The sequence below is a fragment of the Rattus norvegicus genome, chromosome 13 (assembly GCF_021556685.1).
Source record: "Rattus norvegicus strain SHRSP/BbbUtx chromosome 13, alternate assembly SHRSP_T2T, whole genome shotgun sequence".
NCBI lineage: Eukaryota > Metazoa > Chordata > Mammalia > Rodentia > Muridae > Rattus > Rattus norvegicus.
In genome coordinates this window covers 76,264,478-76,286,464 of record NC_141546.1, presented here as the reverse complement: position 1 = coordinate 76,286,464, position 21,987 = coordinate 76,264,478, and the positions used below count along the sequence as shown (strand labels likewise).

The 21,987-nt window shown below is 43.4% G+C and overlaps 1 protein-coding gene across 2 annotated transcripts in view; it reads left to right on the top strand.

The window, feature by feature from the left end:
- Positions 1–21,987, top strand: part of LOC103692000 (uncharacterized) — a 443,265-nt gene that overhangs the window by 365,156 nt on the left and 56,122 nt on the right. For both annotated transcript variants that reach the window (XR_015636080.1, XR_015636077.1), the window contains one exon: positions 7,996–8,061. The gene's annotated coding sequence lies outside the window, so the exon portion shown is untranslated. The remainder of the gene's footprint in view (positions 1–7,995; positions 8,062–21,987) is intronic.

Genomic DNA, 21,987 nt, shown 5'->3' with positions numbered 1-21,987 from the left:
TGGTAGAGTGGTGAGGCAGGAGTGGGTGGTGGGTGGAGGAGCTCCCTCATAGAGGTAAAGGGGAGAGGGGAGAGAAGGGGGAATAGTAGGGAAGAGGGATATCATTTGAAATGTAAACGAATAAAATGATTAATAATAATTTTTAAAAGACTGAAACAGATGATAGGGGAAAAGTCCAAAACTCTAATAGAAACTGGAGACAAGATAGAAGAAGAAGAAGAAGAAGAAGAAGAAGAAGAAGAAGAAGAAGAAGAAGAAGAAGAAGAAGAAGAAGAAGAAGAAGAAGAAGAAGAAGAAGAAGAAGAGGAGGAGGAAGAAGAAGAAGAAGAAAGCACACTCAGTCTGGCTAGCTAGATGTGTGTGGTGGGTGCGGGTATCTGCATTGGTGTGCATGTGGTGGCTGGGGGTTCTTATCAGATACCTTCTTCAGTTACTCTCCAACTTAGTTTGGAGGAATGGCCTCTCACTGAAGCAGGAACTTGCAATTTTACTAAGCCAGCAGGAGCCCCCAGAATGCTCCTGCTTCAGCTTCTACAGTGCTGGGACTGTAACCGTGCTTCACTGAAACGAGCTTTTACAGGGACAGACGCTGTGGCTCAAACAGAACCTCATGTTTGCATGGCAAGGGCTTTACTGAGTGAACCACTTCCCCTACGAGCCAAAAGGATAAAACACAGCGAACACCTGGGAGTTCATACCCATCTTGAGAAACACTCTTTCCCCTCATATACAGTAAGAACCAGAGAGCGTTTGTTATCCTGTGCCAAGGAAGCAGAGGCAGCCATGCTGGTCCCGAGTTCTGCTGAGCTTCTCCCTCTTGACCTTCTCCTGCAGTGCTTTTCCTCCTGTGACTTTTACTGAAGGTTAAGTGATGTCTCACATTTCTTTTCTTTTCTTTTCTTTTCTTTTCTTTTTTTTTTTTTTTGGACTGCATTCCTTCATAGCCCTTGTAGAAGGGAACACACACACACACACACACACACACACACATACACACACAGCTGAGAAGGGAGGAGAGGGAGGAAGAATTAGAAAGTAAATTGGAGATTCTAGGTGCCATTTTTTGGTAGACTGGGTGAGCGTCTCAAAGCTCCTCATCTGGCTGCCCTAGCATTTGAACACCACTGACAAAAACCACTGTCTGACATGATTTCGGTCCTGGGCAGATGGACAGGGGCCTCCATCATGAAAGTGCTTTTTAGTAAAGCATAGTCAAGATGTTTGTAAAGAACTCGAGTGAACTACTAACTCTGTGGGCAGCGTGTTGTAAAATACCTTACAAAAATAAATATGTCTGCCAGAATAGACTTGCTCTGCATGGTAACCCAGAAAGTGAAATAAACCAAGATGGGATACTTCTCATAGACATTAAGCCCCCTCAAGAATAGCCAAAGCTATAGAGAAGAATAGAACATAAATATACTTCACAAGCTGACAGAATATCTCATGTTCAGAGAGTAGCAAAACTTTTGGGGGCTTTTTTGGTTTGGGGGATTTTGTTGTTGTTTTGGGGGTTTTGGTATTTGGGGTTTTTTATTTGTTTGTTTGTTCATTTGAAATATCTACGTATGTCATCATCATCGGTAAGCCTGGACCAGGTGCCTGAATCCTTGGGCTGGGGGAAAACACAAGAATAAAAAAAGCACATCCTCAGGACGACTCACAGTTGGAAAGAGAGGAGAGCTTAGAAGGTGATATCAACACGAGAAGGAAGGATGCAGAGGGAGGGTGCACTCTGCGCTGGATTTTTTAAAGGGGTATGCTTCCATAAGATGAGTTGGTTAAGTCTGGTTTTCTAAGGAAGTAGGGACAGGCAGTGGGCAGAAGCAGGCAGTACACGCTAGATAAATCTGGCTTGTGCCTTGGGCATTCTGGGAATTGTAGCTGGAAAGATAGGATGGTAGATAGTAAGTTCCTGGGAAGCTATCCTGAAATAAATTTTGTTACAAGTCAAGGACTTCGGAATGTTCTTCGAAGGAGCTAGGGAAACCCTGACAGGTTTGAAGAAAAAGGTGATGTGATTACATTTTAGTTGTTTTGGTTTTAAGGACGCTAGGTAAGACCAATAGAAGTGGCAGGGAGGGGTTAAGGTGATCACCTGAGAGAAATTTTTGGAGTGTTCTGTGCCAACTAAAAATGTAAGCATGCTCTACAATATGACCTCTGTTCAGCGCTCCAAGCCCTTCACTGTCTTCCTACAATGGTTTATCCTATTTCCCCAACACTGAAGGGCTACATCCATGCAGGTCAATGCTGGTTTTTCTAATTCATAAACCTGGAGAGAGTACCTTGTTCCCATTTGAACAAAGACAGCAGTGTGATGTAGGGCTGCCCCTGGGCTTACAATTCTTTAAGTGAGAGATGGTAAGATTATAAACCAAATGAAGGAGACTAGTGAGTGCAGAGAGGCTTACATGCTCGTCATGCACTGGATATTTTGAACATTCACAGGGAGTTATAAGGAAGTGTTTGAGTGAGTCAAAGGTCAGTGGGAAGTGACAAAATTAAGCTGGACTCTTCCGATTCTCTGCTTGCCCTCTCTGTCTTCAGCCTGCTGTGGATCTGGGGGGCACTGTTTTGGCTGCCCAGGAAGCTCTAAAGACTCAGAATTAGCACTGACTTTTCTTTACCCTTGATCAGGTAAAGTCTACAGAGATGTCTGTCCCCAAAGTGTGGCTCCTGGGTTCGTGTTTGTGTACTCTCCTATTACTTTTGACACAAACCCATAGTCCTTCTCAGTGAACTCCTAAATTAAACATTCAGCCCCTCCTTCTGCTCTCGTTCTCCCTGAGTCCCAAACCATGTGCTTCTTATGGTCTGTAAGATCATAATCCTATGAAGAGTCGAAAGTCTTTGGCTGGGACATGACTCAGCAAAGAAAGGGACTTGGTGCCAAGCCTGATGACCTGAGTTCAAACACATTCAAACACACACACACACACACACACACACACACACACACACACACACATATGCATGCACACATGCACACACACCCCACATATGCATGCACACATGCACACACACACACACACACACATGCACGCACGCACGCACCCCACCAAAACCCTTCACACATGCCTAGTAAGGTAAGGACCTTGAAGAATAAGCTAAACAAAAACCTTAGAAGAAGGGACTAGAGAGAGAGCTCAGCAGTTAAGAGCACTTCCTATTTTTCTAGAGGACTCAAGTTTAGCTCCCAGCACACCAGGTGGCTCACAGTGTCATAACTCCAGCGCCAGGGAATCCAGCACCCTCTTCTGGTCTGCAAGGGTACATTCAAGAGCATACACACACACACACACACACACACACACACACACACACACACACAATTGGAAAGATAATAAATCTTGTAAACAAAACCTTTGGAAGAATATCGTGGAGGGAACTCTAGGTTTGAGTAGAGCATTGGTAGCCTGAATGGTTCACAAAGCTATTGATCATCAGAGTCATTAGAAGAACTTTGGAAAGATTCAAAACCCCCATTCCTTCTTACAATTCTGAACCAGTACACATGGCAAACAATATTTCTGAAAGATTTCTTCAGAGCCAGCTCAGAGAGTCTCCCCAGAAGTAAATGGAGGTCTCCTCCAGCTTTACCCCCTCTGTGATAAGAACTTTCCTCTGGGGCCCCAAAGCGAATGCAAATATTTTCACCTGTGCAGAGAGAGAACTTTGATTGCCCTCTAGTTTCTCTTACAACTTCCTGAAATTATTTCGGTCTTCCCCATGATGTTGTTTACTCCTGAGGTAGCAACACTTTACTGAATCCCCACAAGGCCAGAATAAGCTCTCTATAAAGATTTGCTGAGTTAATCTGAGTTTGTTGCTTGGAGATCTGAAGTACAGTGCTTATGATTGCAGAGAAAACAGTACTGAAAGTGTTAAATGCAGAAGTCTCCTGGCTGCTGGACTTAGAGCTTAGATTTGAGGCTAATACACTTGCGATGTGTATTGCTCATTGAAACCAGTTGTAGAGCACCAGTCCAAATGCAAATGTGAACTCACTGAATGATGTTCCATTTGGGTATCAGAACCGCTAGCCCCTCTTCTTCAGGGGCCAATTTTCCTTCTCATTCTTCACATTACTTGATGCTTCTTTTTCCAGCAGCTATTTAAGGGTATGATGATACATTATAAAACTCAGAGGTACCAAACAGTCATGTGACTGGAAGAGCTATTCCAGAGCAAGAGTAAGGGTGAGATGTGTCTAACTAACCCTGGAAATCTGGTCCATAGACTGGCTGAGCAGGACTGTTTCCTCCTTGTTCTGTGTCAGCATGTCCCAACACAACCTCTAACTCCACCACCCTTGAGGTATTCATGTAGCTTGGTGGCCAGATTACCACCAGGCTACATGATAAACATACTGCCCCCCTATAACGACATGTCAAGCAAGCACCTGGAATTCCACTTTATGCAAATGAAGCATTCCAGCACCCCTGCCCCAACCAATGAAATACACTCACCCTGAAAACCTCTACCTATCCACCAAGGTTTATATGACTCTTGCTCACCGCCCACAATAAAATCCGAACAGCTTTCCAGCCCCACAAACATCTTCCTGTTACTTTAGTCATTTACTTTCCCTGAAATGTTTAGTACATAAAAACACTCCTTACATCTATGCTGCCTCTTCTATATGCCAAGCACAGAAGGTTTATTTCATTCAGTCCTCTCAGGAACACTGAGTGATTATTAGAAAGTATACAGTCAACACAAAAAACAGGACTCCCTGAGGAACATAACCACAATAGTACCGGAATTAAAACTAGGTAATTAAGGCTTGTTGGCTTAGTCGTACCAAACCACCTGATAGCTAAGTATGCTTTATGGAAGCACTTGTCTCCAGTGTGGTGGTTGTTCAAGATGAGATTTGAAGAAGCTATCAGATAAAAAGGACAGGACTTGAGTCTCACGGGGTTTTGTTGCTTTTTAAGAAACTACCAGAAAGTGTGCCTGTTTCTCTCCAGCACAAGAATATTGTATAGAAATCCTGCAAAAGGCATCAGGGATAGACCATGACCATGATTAGCATGCTTCCACCCTAACCCGAGCAACCACACACACATTTTGTGATATCTTTACAGCGTCACAAAGACACTACTGACATCTGGATTATAAAAAACTGTGCCAAAACATCATAGTGTCTTGACTACACCTTCAGATATGCCCACCCTATGATAGCAAGAGCTTTATCCTGTTGGCATCAATTTCTTTGTCAAAAAAATCTTTTCTTAAATATTGCTCTTGTTTTGAGGATAGAATGAAATAACCTATGTAATAAACCAAGCAACGTGTCTGAATAGATCCCACAATTACAGCAGTGTTGTGTGGGCTTAGGTCTTTAACCTTGAAGACCCTTTCAATGTTAACTACCCACACTACATCTTAAGAGGTTTTCTTTGGGTCCAGCCATCAATCACTGTTGTTACCTCCTGTGCAAATCATTGTATCAGACAACAAACCCTGATCACTTTTACTTCCCCCACTTTCAAAATGGAGACTGGGATTTTCTTCTGAGATGCTGTAGAATTTACATGCACCAATGACTGTGCCTTGCTTGTTCTTGGAGTGTATAACAAGTTCAGTAAGTTCATTCTCACCCTGGACTTGTGGGAAAATGCAGGATCCCAGAGTCTGTGCTTCAAAAGAAGTATACCTATATGAAATTTGAGAAGCATTAACCTAAAGCAGACAGACAGACAGTGATGGGGGGGGGGGCGGGGGACAGAGAAATGTGTGAAAAATGAGGCAAATCCCTAACAGGCTGCTAGAAACTCCCAGAACAAAATCGTACATCTTACAACATAGTTTGTGGGTTTGACAAAACCCCACCTCCACCCTCATTGTTCGGGACATGGCTCCCACTTCCTCAGGAATCTACCTTTATCTAGGCATCTTATCTTTATCTGGGTGGTCAGAAAACCTTTCTCTTACTCATTCAACATTTCTTTTCTTTTCTCTTTTTAATCACTGTGTGTGAGAGAGATGCATGTGCCTACATGCATGCTTGTGTGCATATGTGTATTTGTGGGAATGATTGCAGGTTGATGTGTCCCAAGGCACAAGAGGTCAGAGGACGCCATGGGTGTTGGTTCTCACCTTCTACTTGCTTGAGACACAGCTACTGGTAAGGCACTGTGTCTACCAGGCCTGTGAGCCTGCCTCTAGGGATTCTGTCTCTGTCCTTCACCTCATAAAAGTGCTGGGATTACAGACACCTGCACTACCCCATCTGCCCTTATGTAGGCTCTAGAGATCTGAAATCAGGTCCTCAAACTTATATAGTAAGAACTTTACCCACTAAGCTATCTTCTCTGCCCCTCATCAAACATTTTCTGTGCCCCTTCCCCTGTCCAAGGCTTTTAAACTCAAAAGTTGGGGGAATCTTTCCCTTTGAATTTTTTTTGTTGTTGTTGTTATTTTGTTTTTATGGCTTTAGGATTTGTTTTTGTTTTTGTTTTTCTTGCACTTTCCTACTTCCAAAGATCTGCTAATTGAGACCTAGAGGTAAAAGGAAACAGTAGGAAGAATGTTAATTACTAGTTTTAAGATGTTGACCTAGACAACAATGTCAAGCAACCAGAGCTTCCAGGGACTAAGCCACTACCTAAAGACTATACATGGACTGACCCTGGACTCTGACCCCATAGGTAGCAATGAATATCCTAGTAAGAGCACCAGTGGAAGGGGAAGCCCTGGGTCCTGCTAAGACTGAACCCCCAGTGAACTAGACTATGGGGGGGAGGGCGGCAATGGGGGGAGGGTTGGGAGGGGAACACCCATAAGGAAGGGGAGGGGGGAGGGGGATGTTTGCCCGGAAACCGGGAAAGGGAATAACACTCGAAATGTATATAAGAAATACTCAAGTTAATAAAAAAAATTTAAAAATTAAAAAAAAAAAGATGTTGACCTAGGTCACCAAGAACAGCATGAAGTGACACGTTGGCTCAGAGACTGAACAGGATAAAAGGAAACAAAGAATAATGATCTACACTTGTCCTTCTCTTTGAAAGTAATACTGCTTATCTCCCACTCAACGTTTCTGTTTCTCCTTAAGCTGGTCCTAGAAGTCTTTGGAATATAATTTCTCTGCAAAAGTCACACACACACACACACACACACACACACACACACACACACACACACACACTACCCCACTGCTTTATGCAAATCAGCTGAGGGAATTGGTACAGGTCTTTCACTACAATCCTTTGTGCTTTCTTAACCTTCCTATATTGACTCAAGTTTCCAACTTGTCCTGGTAAAACTTGGGAAAGATTTCACTCCACTGACCTAGAAGTACTAAAGGATGCCCTGCAAAACCCATGCTCCAGATCCCCACACGTTCTTGTGCATGTTCTACCACATTCCCTTTCTTCTTCTGTAGGCCCAGTCTTGGGGAGACACTTGAGGCCTTTCTTTCAGCACAGACCTGTCTGTTGTGTGTCAGGGACTAGGAAAGACTTAAGCCCCATCCGTCCTCATATACCCTTGTGTACCCCTAGTACCAATCTCAATTGTGTACCCCTAGTATCCACTCCCTAGTATGGCCAAGCTCAATATTTGAACATAATTAGATTATATCACAGGCCATAGTTTCATTCTTGTCTAGTCAGCGCATCTATGTTCTGGCCTCTGCACTCTCAGCACCAGCCCTTTATCAGCCCTTTATCTTGGCACTTGGCATAAGTCAGGGGTTCTGTGTGCAAATCAGTTTCACGGTTTCTCATTGGCCATTGACTTTTGTCACATACTATAAAAAGAAGGAAGGAAATAAGGGAAGAAGGAAGGAAGGAACAAAGGGAGAAGAGAGAAAGAGAAGAATACAGACATAAATACAAATTTAGTCTTCCACTTATAAGAATTCAACACTTGTTATTTATTATCATCCTATCATTATCTTGGCTTAAAGTAGACTATGGTGAGTATGTTTATATCAAGGAAATCAGCAAAGGCACAAATGTGAATTGTTTTTTTTTTTTCCAGAGAGATGTCTCATCAGCATGTGACTGGCTCCACATATCAAAATGTTAAGAATTGGAGTCTATTAAGGTAAACACAACATTACTAAATTAATTTCACATTTTCATGTGACTGCTAAAAGTCTCAAATCACGTTGTAATATTTGTATTGGATAGTTTTGTTCTAACCCACAAAAATGGATGATCCCATCATATGCAGGGTAGTGTGGTCTTTGGGTATTTCATGGCAGGGAGGGCTCATGAGCTCTGAACAGCATCTCAGGATGATGCTGGTCATCTATGTCACAAGTTTTCTCCAGACTACTGCTCGTGCTGAGTCCTCAGGCCTTTGTGTAGTCTAACTGCCTTGATATTCCATATCAATCTATTTCCCTGTTTCTGCTCACTGTGAATTAGGGTCCTCCTGCCCCATAGTGACTGGAAATGACTGCTCAATAAGGCTAAACAGTTAGGTTTGAATTTTATAAAGTTAGCCCAGAATATATTATTTTTGTCATTTTCCAATAACATTTCATCCCTTTACTTACTGGTGAGAAAAAGGAAAAGGGGGTAGAAGTTAATTGATTTGTTTTAGTACACATGGAGGCTTCATGCTACAATATCAGTAATAAAAAACATTTATCAAGCCAAATAGACTACAATCTAAGCTGTAGAGTGGCCCAGTGGTTACTAGTGAGACCATTTCTAACATTGCATCACCTTCTACAAAAACAAAAGAATCTGAGCTGCACCCTCTCTGTTGGGAGAAAGAGCTAAGCAGAGGACAGGAGCTGACTGTCAGGTATAGCCTGCCTCCTCTATTACTGCAAAAGGTACTTGTTATAGGGATATAAGTAAAACTCAGAGGCCACTAAGAAATATTTCCTTTTATATTCTTATTTAAACGTATGTGTATGGGTATTTTGCCTGCATGTGTATTTGTCTGCTGTATGTGGTTTTGGTGCCCAAGAAAGTCAGAAGATAAGATCACATACATTAAAGCATATTGTGAACCACCAAATGGGAGCTAGGAATCAAATCCAGGTCGTCTGAGAGAGCACCCAATGCTCTTAAATGCTGAGCTGTTTGTTCAGCCCCTTGTATAATCTAGTTCCTAAGCAAAAGAGTTTGGTCCAAAATTGTTATTTGTGGTAGAAACTGCTAAAAGGTTTTATGTAGTGTTTTATTAGTGCAAGAGGGTAAAGGGTAAAAATGTAGTGAGATTTCTCCTAATACACTGGGCACTCGGATAAAATCCCTTTTCCTGGGTTGGACCTGACTACTTAAAATGTTTTTTTCTTGCAAAACTTGAGGAGCAAATAAGATAGAGGACTCGGTGTGCTTTAGACATGTGACATAGGTTAGATATACAAGCTGTGAGTCTTGTTTGTTCTCTCTCTCTCTCTCTCTCTCTCTCTCTCTCTCTCTCTCTCTCTCTCTCTCTCGCCAGGTGCCTGTTCAGCCTTAGGGGAACAGTGAAACTAAGAGTTGGATGAAGACCTTGTTAGTCTCTCTCACTGTAGTAGGAACTAGAAGCTAATGGCTTCTGGAAACTTAATACCCTCTTGCTTATTCTGTGGCTGGAAACTGCTGGCTTTTAGCCCTAAAAGCCATACACATACATTTGGATGGATGCATAGGATAGGACCCCCCCCCCACCAAGCCAACATCTTATTTCTATTCTCTGGCCTTTTTATAGGCAAAAGTTCTTAGAAAACTACCTCATAGATAAAGTGTTACTCAAAAGGGTAGTTACAGAAGGATGTCGATAGTAAGCTCAAAGCAGTGTTTCATTCTACAAACTCATTATAAGTTCAAAGCCACAGTTTCACATGGCTTCTCTTTATCACAGTGCACACCCATGGCCTCATCCCTGGATCTGACCTAGAATGAATGTTTTTCCTTGATCACAAATGTGTTCCCAGCCTATTTCTCTTTTTAGTGTAATTGTGAAGCCTCATTGCATTCCTTATTATGCAACCTTTGCTTACTTTACTAGTTTATGAGGAATGGGTACATTCTGTTCTAAATTCTAACTTTATTATATCTTTCTGGCCAAACAACTAAAACCATTCCTTAAAAACTTTCTTCCTAAAATTATTTACATCAAATCAGGAATTCTATAAAATCATTGATTCCTCTAAACAGAACTAATTCATGACAGTTCATCTTTATGTTGATCTGCAGGAAATTTGCTCAATGGGGCAGGCTAATGCCTAGGGGTTATTGGGTATATCAGCTCCAAGAAGCAATCCTGAGATGAAGTCTTTTGGACCCTTACCTCTCAGAGATTACCCATTGCAGGCCATGCAAAACTGTGGGTCACCTCCAGGAAAGTCACCTGCTAGCCTTAGTCCTAGATGGCTCCTCTCTCTCTTTCTCTCTCTCTCTCTCTCTCTCTCTCTCTCTCTCTCTCTCTGTATGTTTTCACATATGTGCATATACACATGTGTGTGCATGGATGTGGAAGGCAGAGATCGATCTTAGTTATTGTTCTTCAGGCACCAACCACCTTATTAGTTGAGACAAGGCTCTCACTAGCCTGGCACTCACTGACTAGGCTGGGCCAGTAAACCCCAGGGACCCACCTATCTTAGCCTCCCCATGCTGGGATTGCAAACTTGGTCAACATGCTGGGTTTTATCTTTTACATTGGTTCTAGAGATCAAGCTCAGTCCTTGTGCTAGCATAGCCTGTACTTCACTGACCTAGCTATCTCTCTGGCCCTATTTCCCCCATCCATTCTTAGTTTTTACTGCAGAATACAGTTCCTACCTTCTTAGAGCTCATATTGCCAGAGAACACAGACTGAAAAACATTGGTACATCCACATTAAATAACTTTAGTACGGAGAAATAAATATTTGTGGTCACCCCCCAATTTATACCTCGAAGCCATAATCCTTAATGTGATAGTATTTTGAGGTTGAGCTTTTAGTAAAAGATCATGAGGCTGCACCTTCAGGTAGAATTCCTGGGTTCTAATAAGAAGAGATCCAACATAGGGATCTTTCACCCATGTGACACCAAGAAGGTATCTATTCATGATACTCTCAACAGATATCTAATTTTCTGACATTTTGGATTTACTCTTTTTGGTTTCAAAACTATAGAAGTAAATGTTTGTTAACTCTACCTTGTCTGTATTCTGTCAGTGCAGCCCAAGCTATTTAGGTGGCAATTAATGTCACACACACACACACACACACACACACACACACACACACAAATAGCACAGAGTACTAATGTAGGTAGTGATGAGAGGAGACAGCACGACTTTGGTCATTATGTCATCAAAGGCCTAGCCAAAGAGATAAGAGTTTAACAAGGGCTTTGCATACATCAGCTAAAGAAAGAACTAGGGGAAGTACATTCTAGGCAACTGTACCAGTAAGTCTGAGAACCCCAAGACAAAAAAAATAGGTATGAGATGCTTCAGGTCCACATATGTCACTCTGGGCATATACCCTAAGGATACTTAATCCTACCATAAGGACATTTGCTCAACCATGTTCATTGCTGCTGTATTCATAATAGCCAGAAATTGGAAACAACCTAGATGTCCCTTGTTGGAAGAATGGAAAAGAATCTGTGGTACCTTGATACTCAGCTGTTTAAAAAAATGACATCATAAAATTTTCAGGTAATTGTATGGAACTAGGAAAAAAAATCATCCCATGGAAGGTAACCCAAACTCAGAAAGATAAATACGGTGTATAATCACTTACATGTGAATATTAACCATTAAATAAATGATAACCAAGCTACAATCCAAAGACCCAAAGAAAACAGGCATAGAGGAAGGGACTGAGGTGTAGGAAGGGGAGACACATAGGTCTCCCTGGAAGGGGAAAAGAGAACAGATTTTATGGGTGGACTAGGGATAGAAGGAGACAGAGCAGGAGGATAAGGTAGAGGGGGAAAGGGGAGATGAGTTAAATGTCAATGTGGGGAGAGCCAGCTAAAATTCAGGGGTGGTAGGGAAACCTAGTGCAGTGGAAACTTCCTAAACTATATGAAGACTATCCTAATAAAATATCCAAATAATGAGGGAAACAGAACCCCAATTGCCAATCTCTTGTCACCAAAAAAAGTTTCCAGTCACAAGAATAGGTTACATCCAGTTGAGTTGGCCAAAGTGGTCCCTTGGGAACCCCCAAACAATCCAGGCTGTTTCCAAGACAAGTGTTCTCTCCACAAACAGACAATAAGACCCCATTGCTGAAGACAGCACCTATACAACTCATTGAACATGAAGAAGTCAAGCTGGTGCCTACATAGAACCTTCACTCTTATGTTCTAGTGTCTTTGGTACAAGAAGGCACTCTTTGGGCTACCAAAAGAGAAATGTTACCACCAACACAGCCACAAAACCTCTGATCTCCAGTCTGTCCTGTTGCAAAATATGCTAGGGCAATGGTGGCACTAAGCTTGTGGGAGTTACCAGCCAATGTCTGATTTGACTTAAGGCCCCCCATGAGATGAAACTCATACCCGATATTACTTGGGTGAGTAAGAACCAGAAACTAGATAGCCCAGAAATCTAGGGTAAAACCAAATAATACTGGTCAAAAAAAGTAACAACACAATGGCTCCTAACGATATTCTGCTATACTCATAAATCAGTGACTTATTCAGCCATTGCCAGAGAAGCTTCCTCCTGTAGCAGATGGCAACAAATACAGAGATTTCACAGCCAGACATTCAGCAGAGAAAGAAATCTTGGAACACACTGCTTTAAATGGGATGTCTCCATCAAATCCTACCCCTCAGAGCTTGAAGATCCCTGAAGAAAAGGAGGCAGAAAGGAGTGTAATAGCCAGAAAAGAGGAGGACACACACACACACACACACACACACACACACACACACACACACACACACACACATCAAAGCAAAACAAAACAAAAAACAAACAAAAAACCCACAAGGCCCTCTCGATCAACTAGGCAAAGCTCACAGAGACTGACACAGCAATCACAAGTTTATATGGTTCTGTATCAGGTCCTCTGCATATGTATTATGGTTTTCAGTTTAGTATTTTCATGGGACTCTTGTGAGAACAAGAGGGTCTCTGATTCTTGTGCCTTCTCTTGGGCGCTTTTCCTGCTACTGGTTTGCCTTGTCTAATTTCCATAGAATGACTTTTGTTTTATCTCCTCATATTTTATTTTGTTGTGTCTTGTTGTTGTCACTTAGGAATTTGTTCTTTTCAAGTGAGAGACAGAAGGGGACTACTGGTTGGGAGAGGAGGTGGGAAGAAACCAGGAGGAATAGGGGGAAGGGAAACTGTAATCAAGATGTACTGTAGGAGAAAAGAGTTTATTTCCGATAAAATGTACTGTTGGAGAAAAGAAAATGACCATACACAGAAAAGGTAAAAGATAAGCGTGATGTCAGGAGGTGAAGTCCACATTCAGGCTGGGGAAAACCTGTTTATCACGTAGTTAGTGGAAAGTCACTGGGAGCTTTCAGATAGGGACTGATTTCAAAGGAGAATTGGCATCAGATTTGGGCTTTACCAAATGGGCTTGTGTGTGACAGGTAATCACAGCAAGACAGGGGTTCAAACAGGAAGATGACTGGAGAGTCCGTCATAGTTCAGACAAGATGTGAAAGGCCTTGAGTTCTGGGATGTGCCAACAGAGGACACAGACGATGAGATTCAACCAACTGTGGGACCTGAGCAACAAGACCAACTGGGCTCCACAGAAAGATGAAGGAAGCATGGAGATCTCTAATTCACTGGGGCAGAGTAACTGTGAGCTGCTACCACAAGCCAAGATTAGACTGCACAGAGGAGCTCAGTTTTATGCACCTCCTCATTTAAGCACATCTCGCTTTCCAAGAACTGCTCTCTCTCCCTCATTACAAGGGCAAGAAAACAAAAGCAAAGAGTTTGTGTATCTTGGCTGGGGTTACTGGCACACCCCACTTATGTGACATATTCCTTTATTCAATAACATTAGATTAGGATCACTGAATTCTAATCCCAGACACTGTACTGGCTGTACGGCCTTTCTCCCTACGTTCTCTAAGCCCTAATAGCTCTCCTTTTGAAATTGAACATGTTGTTGTTGTTGTTGTTGTTTTTGTTTTTGTTGTTGTTGTTCTTCATCTTCTCCTTCTCCTTCTTCTTCTTCTTGCTGTTGTCATTGTTGCTGGTGCTGGTGCTGCTACTCAGGGTTTACATGAAAGTTAAGTGGAACTGCTACCTAGGCAGCCTGCAAAAGAGCTCGTATAATAAATACTCAAGAGAAGTTTGTGAATATTCAGCAGCTGTGGTTACTTGCACAAGACAAGGCCTGTGAGCTTTCTCTTGTGGATAGGGGAGGGGATCCTGAGTCACCACAGGCTCCCTGAGGTGCTGTTGGCAGTTAATGATTGTTGGGGAAGGGGAGACATTTGTTTCAGTGCTGGGACTGCTGTTACACAGTCTCCTATCTTTTAAATAAGTCCCAGCCATGCCCATGCAAGCAATTCTAATTAAATTCAATGGTCACAAGAAAAAACAAAAGACATGAAAATAGGAGAGGGATCTAGGGGGAGAAGGGGCTCGGCAGGAGAAGGAAGGAGATGAGAAAGGAAAAAGGAAGGAAGGTGAACATAACATACATACATTCATACATACATACATACATACATACATACATACATACATACATACATGCAAAACTGTCAGCAAGTTTGAAGGTATTAGCATCCAGCAGCTCATCCCCAAAGCTAAGACTATAATAACATTATTATTCTAGAATCACTCTAAACAAAACCTAGATGTGTGTTCTCCATCCAGTCGGCCTTAGCCTTTGGTCCTGGCCTTATTTCTCATTGTTATGACTGAAGAACACTGTGAGAGTCTGATTCCCCATGATGAGTAGTCCCTCTGAATAGGTACTGATTGAAACCTGGAATAAAGTCTGACTAAGCAAAGGAAACGTAAGAAGCAAACAACGAGATAGGAAAACTCCACCACATAGGCCTGCAATGACCAATGGGGAAAAGTCCCAACTGTAATCAGGAGTTAGTTGTTGCATCAGTGAAAAAAGCCACACGCAGTACAGCCACCCCTCATGTCCTGTCACAAGAACCTTGAGACGGGAAATCCAAAAGGAGAAAGGGAAACTTTTCCTGAGCTCACACAGGTACTTCAGCCTCCTCCATCATACCACAGTGCATCCTAAGAGAAGGAAGCCAAAGCGGTGCACACTGGTTCTTCTCCTCCATTGTAGTACATTCTATGGCAAGAACAGTAAAGTGAGCCTTCAAGGCAGTTAGTCATCGTCAAAGCCACATCAATGACTTTTCAATGACTTTTAAAGGTCAGATAAGAATGTAATGTCTACAATAGACATGAAAAGCAAAAGCCCAGCCCGGTGGTATGTACCTATAATCCCGGCCTCATGGGAGCAAGAAGATGAACGTTAGAGTTCGAGGCTAGCCCTAGCTACACAGTGAGTCAAGGGCCAGCCTGGGCTACATGAGGTGCTATCATCAAAATGAAAGAATGACAAACAGCTGACATTGGAAAGTATCAGAAAAAGCAGGGTAAAGGCAAGACTATGTAGATACAGGCATGCACTGAGCTGTTGTGCTGTGCTTTTCTGCCACAGATCTCACGGAAGTCTCAGCGGGCTTTCTCCTGGTTCCATCAGACAATGTCTCTGGTCCCCTCAGTCTGTGAGAGACACTAACACAGGATTACTTTTGAATCCTGGCTGGTCACAGCTTTTCAGTCATAATAAAAGAATCGTTGGAGGAACTGGGTAAAAAACTTAACCTTCTAAAAATTTCTCATCAGTGAATGTGGTAAAGTGTACGAGGACTCCTCCACCTGCCCTCTTTTTTTGTGTACAACAGAAAAGCTATATGAAGAATCTGTGTGCAGACACTTGCAAACCAAGAAACGGTCTCCCCAGAGCAGATCCTGTGGGCACCTTGGTCTTGCTCTTCTTTCCTCCATTCCCAGAGGAAATTTAATTTCTGTCAGAGAGAGAGTGAGTAGTGGGGGGACAAGTTCACTTTCTACCTAACTTCACAGAGTTGCTAGAGGTGACAGTAACATGGTCCTGCGATTACCTTACACGTAGCTTTGAATAAGCAAACTATTATATTACTATCTGGAGTTTCCGTCTCCCTGCAACAGGGTTTCTTTTTTAGTGGGAACAAACCTTTAAAAAGGAAGAAGAAGAACAAAAACAAACAAACAAAAAAAAAAAAACCCCAACAGTGGAAAGGTAACTCAGCAGTTAAGAATGTTGTCAGTGTCACCAGTGGATCTTAGTCCCTATACCCACTTGGCTGCTCACAACTGTCCATCACTACAGCTTCAGGGAATGTGATGTCCTCTTCTGGCCTCTTCAGGCACTGCATCCATGTTATACACACACATGTTATACACAATGTGCTGTAGGCACATTGTAATGGAGGATGGCATTGTCTGGCATCAATAGGAGGAGAAACCCTTGGTCCTGTGAAGGCTCGTTTCCCCAGTGTAGGGGAATGCCAGGGTGTTGAGGTGGGAGTGGGATGGTGGGAGTGGGAGCACCCTCAGAGAAGTAGGGAGGGGGGAGGAGGAGGAAGGAGATAACATTTGAAATGTAAATTCATAAAATATCCAATAAAAATATGAGGCTGGAGAGATGGCTCAGTGGTTAAGAGCACTGACTACTCTTGCAGAGGTCCTGAGTTCAATTCCCAACAACCACATGGTGGCTCACAACCATTTGTAATGGAGTCTAATGTCCTTTTCTGGTGTGTCTGAAGACAACTACAGTGTACTCATATAAATAAAATAAAAATGTAAAGGGGGAAAAAAAGACTAGGCTGTACGCAAACCTGTAGGATATTTTCTTAATTAGTGATTAATGTGCAAGGGTTCAGCCCATTGAGGGTGGTTCTATCTCTGTTCTGATGGTCCTAGTCCTATAAGAAAGCAGGCTGGGCAAGCCATGAAGAGCAAGTCAGTAAGCAGCATCCCTCCATGGTCTCTGCATCAGCTCCTGACTGTAGGTTCCAACCCTGCTTGAGTTCTTGCCTTGGTTTTCATCAGTTGGCTGTGATTTGGGATATGTAAGGCAAAAAAACCCCTCTTTCCTCCCTACGTTGGTCATGACGTTTTAACACAGCAGTAGAAACACTAAGGCAACACACATGCGGGCGAACACCCAGACACTTAAAATAATAAAATAACATTTTAAATAAAAAAGAATCTCAGTGAGAACTTGGTTATAATCCATCCAGTTTCTATTGTTTAAAACCAGTCCAAAAAAAATACACTGCACATGTAAAGGTGGATTCAGAAATTCACTGGGAAAGACAACAACGGAGAGGGTTGGCCAAGAGAAACTAACTGTAGCTTAATTCTACTGTGAGGCTCAAGATCATGTCTCACTGTGTTTCCCTCGAGTGTGTGTGTGTGTGTGTGTGTGTGTGTGTGTGTGTGTGTGTGTTTCTTTTTGTAAACATCTCCTAAAAATGTAAACAACCAGGGGGAAAGCACGGACTGACAGGAAGCAGGAAAGGAGAGGGGAACTCTACTGTGAGTGTCTGTTACTCTCAGCCACTGTCCAGGGGAAAGATACACCCTCCTGGGGTGGGGAGGAAATTGTGGTAGCCTGCACAAAGAGCAAACCAGTTGATCCCATAATGCCTCAGCAGAGGAAGAGGACATGAAAGAGGGGCTTGCCTGAGGGGGATACCCATCAACTTAGCAGAGACTGCAAGGATATGACCTAGCCCAAACCCCAGGGTGATTTCCTCTGAATCGAAAATCAGGAAGGACATGATATAGATGAAAAACAAACCCAGAAGCCTCTGAAGCTAAAGACGTCATCAGCGTTGAGGATTTTATCCTATTCTTATTTATCGGGGGCCGGGGCGTGCCAGTGGGAGGGTATGGGCCTTTGGGCCTGTGAGTACTGGTGAAGGCCAGCGATGTCTGCTCACCTGGAGCTACCGGCAGCCATGAGTCTACTACTGTGGGTACTGTCAGTTCCCCAGGGAAAGCAGAAGTCCTTGACCACTGAGTCATCTCTCCAGTCCCCCATTTCATCTTTATTAACTCTTGCTGCCACCCTGGTCCCCGCACTCCCCCACACATGGATAGATCTTAGTGATGAGGGCTATTCTGAAACTCCTGCTAAATACTTTGCATATAGTAGCTAATTGAGTCATCAAAAGCATCAAAACAATGAGGAAACAAACAGGTTCACAGAAGCTGGAGGAAGTCTTCAGAGTCGCATGCTAATTTGTGCAGCCAAAATTCAAACTCTGGTTCTTCCTGGTGACGACGCTTCTGGGGTCCCACACAGGTTGTAATGGAGAGTCCCGAGACTGAGTACACAGGGGTGTGCTTACTCTTTGGTACAGTAGCAGGTAGTGACAGAGCCTGACCAGAACACAGCTTCCCCATCCAAACCTTGACTCTAGCCAGGCCTGTCTCCACAGCCAAGTAAGCTTTCCGTCCACCAGGTTCTTTGGCTCCTTTTTTGCAATTAAGTGACTCATCCTCCCACCATTGCCTGGTCCTCTCTTCCTGTCTACATCTTTGCCCTTCTGTCTGTTGCCAGGCTTTAATAGAACTGCTCTGTTTTCTTTCTGTTCTCACTGTGATGCCTCTTTGCATAGGAACTCTAAGCAACTTTCTTAACAGTGGTTTTTTTTCCCCCTGTCTTTGTTATCCATAGCAACTGGGAAGTGAAGGTTCTGTAGTGAAAGGTTAGCTAAATGCCAGTGGGTTATATTGATAGAGAGGTCTCCTCCCTCCAACCCTCAGACTGAAAGAGAAATCTGAGCAAACTCACGTCCTTTTCTTACTCTTTTTGACATCTAAATAATAGGGACACACTTTTTTCATAAGTTAGTGGTAGAGTGAGAACTTCACTTGAAACTAGAAAAAAATCATAAATTACTCCCCAAATCTCCATCGAAAGCTTCTACATGGCAAAGAGAGTAATCAACTGAGTTCTGGTTATCTCCTGTGCCCTCCCTGAGTTAGTCTATGTTTCGTGGAACTGCCCTTTAGGCTATGCCTTGCCACCAATGACTTCATTTTACAAAGTAGAATTTGACATCATGTGGTGTGCAAAATAACGCCACCTGCCCAGTACCAACCAAGATGCGCCTAAAAGTGAAAGGCCTATATTGTGTGAAACTGGCCTTCAGGCTGTGCCTTGCCTAGGGTCACTTCATTTTACAAAGCAGAATTCGACATCTTGTTTGTGCACCCAACTACCACCCTTTGCCCGGTACCAACCCAGAGGTACTTAAAAGTAAGAACATACCACCTGTAAACTTAAAGTAGCCTGGGAACATGTGGGCACATGAGGATATTAAAACCATATCAGAAAAACCAGGGCCAAGAACTTACTGAGCATACAAAAGTCTGTGTGTTGAACACTTGATCCCTAGCTGTGTTACTGAGGGATCATGGGGTCTTAGGGTGCTGCCTTCATAAATGGGCTAACCCACTGAAGAGCTCTTACTGATGGGCTATTGGTTGAAAAGGCGTGGCTTGGAGAGTTGAGCAACTACCTGTTTCTATGTATAGCTGAGATTTAGTGGTTATTTGCCACATATTATCAAGGCAATGAGACCTTGACATGCTATCTAACCCAGGGTCTTCCACTTCAAGCATGTGGAGACTGAGGTCAAGACAAGTCTAAAGATGGACGTCCATTTATGTTAGATCCAGAAGTAAAGGTCCAGAGCTTGAGCTATCAATGTCTGTATATGCCCTTCTGAGAGGGTTGGGATCGCTGTGATAAAATATTTGAGAGATACAGTTTAAGAGGAGCGCTTACTGTGGCTCATAGTTCAGAAGTCTAAGTCCACGGTCAGCAGGTCAGGGTGCATTTAGACCTGTGGCAAAGCAGAAGCATTATGACTGAAGATATACCTGAGAAGGGCTTGTCTCCCGTCCCCCTCCCCTGTCTCCTGTCCCCCCCTCCCCCATCTCCCCCGGCCCCTCCTGTCACCAAGGAGCCAGAAAAGAAGAGTCCAGGGATAAATTATACCCTCCGTTGTTGCGGGTAATTTTTAAAACCCATGCTTCCTCCTTTGCCTGGGACTGTGGCCCTCACTCCGGACTTAGCTCTGAGATCAGTTGCCACGGCTCCCACTCCTGACTTGTCCATTCCTCCCAGTTTAGCTCAGCCAACAGCCAGCTACAGCCTTTCCTGGGAGCTGCGATTGCACCCCCAGCCCCTCCCAGCTAGCCTGACCAAGCGGCTTCTCTCTTTCTCTGTCCATCTTTGCTTGGCAGAAGAAAAACATTGACAGCTTTAGTACCTCAGAACTTGCCAGAAAACACAGTTTCTGGGCACAGAATCTCCTGTCCTAACATTATCAGCTAGCGTGCATCAGCCATCTGCTGGTGGCAGAGTCTGGTTCTAGCTACCCCAAGCTACGTGGTTGTTGAGTGCTTTACAAAGCCCTGCTGAAAAGCCCTTTCTCCTTCATCGAATCTCTTCTTTCCCCCTGAGACCCGGAAGTCCCACCTTTACCCTCCACCCAGCAATTGGCTTCTGTCTTCCACATTAACCAAATCAAGAACCAATTAGGGAATCAGCACCTCCCTCTACACTCTGTCATGGCCAAGTCCTCAGCAGGTTAGATGAATGAAAACCATTTTGACTCACAGTATTTCCTGTTTTTTTACTGAATGGAATGCAGTATTGTTTTAGGTAGAGGAGTAACTCTGAGAAACTATATCTAAAATCAATTCCATTTCTAACAAAACTATAACATATTTTAAAGCAGAGCATCATGTGCTTGGTTTCTAGAATGCACCAGGACCCTTCTCTTTCTGTATAACTTGTTTCATTTTTCACCTTAGCAAATAAAAGAAAATAGAAACAGATAAATGAAATGAAAAAAATAATTAAAAAGGAGAGTAATGTGGGACGGAAGACATAAAAAAGACAAGAAAGAGGGCTGTGAGAGCAGGGAGAAGAGGAAGAGGACAAGAAAGGAAGGAAAGGGAGACCCGGTGAGAGAGAGACCCAACCGCCTGGTCAGGTAGGCACTCCTGAGGCTGCAGAGCGGAAGAGACCACCAACTCTGCTCACCCCTGCCCACATCCCTGGCCCAAGAGGAAACTGTATAAGGCCTCTGGGCTCCCGTGGGGAAGGGCCCAGGAGCGGCAGGACACCTGCCTGAGACACCGCCGGAACCTGAAGGAAACAGACCAGATAAACAGTTCTCTGCACCCAAATCCCGTGGGAGGGAGAGCTAAACCTTCAGAGAGGCAGACAAGCCTGGGAAACCAGAAGTGACTGCTCCCTGCACACACATCTCGGACAGCAGAGGAAAAAGCCAAAGACCATCTGGAACCCTGGTGCACTGAAGTTCCCGGAAGGGGCGGCACAGGTCTTCCTGGTTGCTGCCGCTGCAGAGAGCCCGTGGGCAGCACCCCACGAGCGAACCTGAGCCTCGGGACCACAGGTAAGACCAAATTTTCTGCTGCAAGAAAGCTGCCTGGTGAACTCAAGACACAGGCCCACAGGAACAGCTGAAGACCTGTAGAGAGGAAAAACTACACGCCAGAAAGCAGAACACTCTGTCCCCATAACTGACTGAAAGAGAGGAAAACAGGTCTACAGCACTCCTGTCACACAGGCTTATAGGACAGTCTAGCCACTGTCAGAAATAGCAGAACAAAGTAACACTAGAGATAATCTGATGGCGAGAGGCAAGCGCAGGAACCCAAGCAACAGAAACCAAGACTACATGCCATCATCGGAGCCCAATTCTCCCACCAAAACAAACATGGAATATCCAAACACACCAGAAAAGCAAGATCTAGTTACAAAATCATATTTGATCATGATGCTGGAGGACTTCAAGAAAGACATGAACACACTTAGGGAAGCACAGGAAAACATTAATAAACAAGTAAAAGCCTACAGAGAGGAATCGCAAAAATCCCTGAAAGAATTCCAGGAAAACACAATCAAACAGTTGAAGGAATTAAAAATGGAAATAGAAGCAATCAAGAAAGAACACATGGAAACAACCCT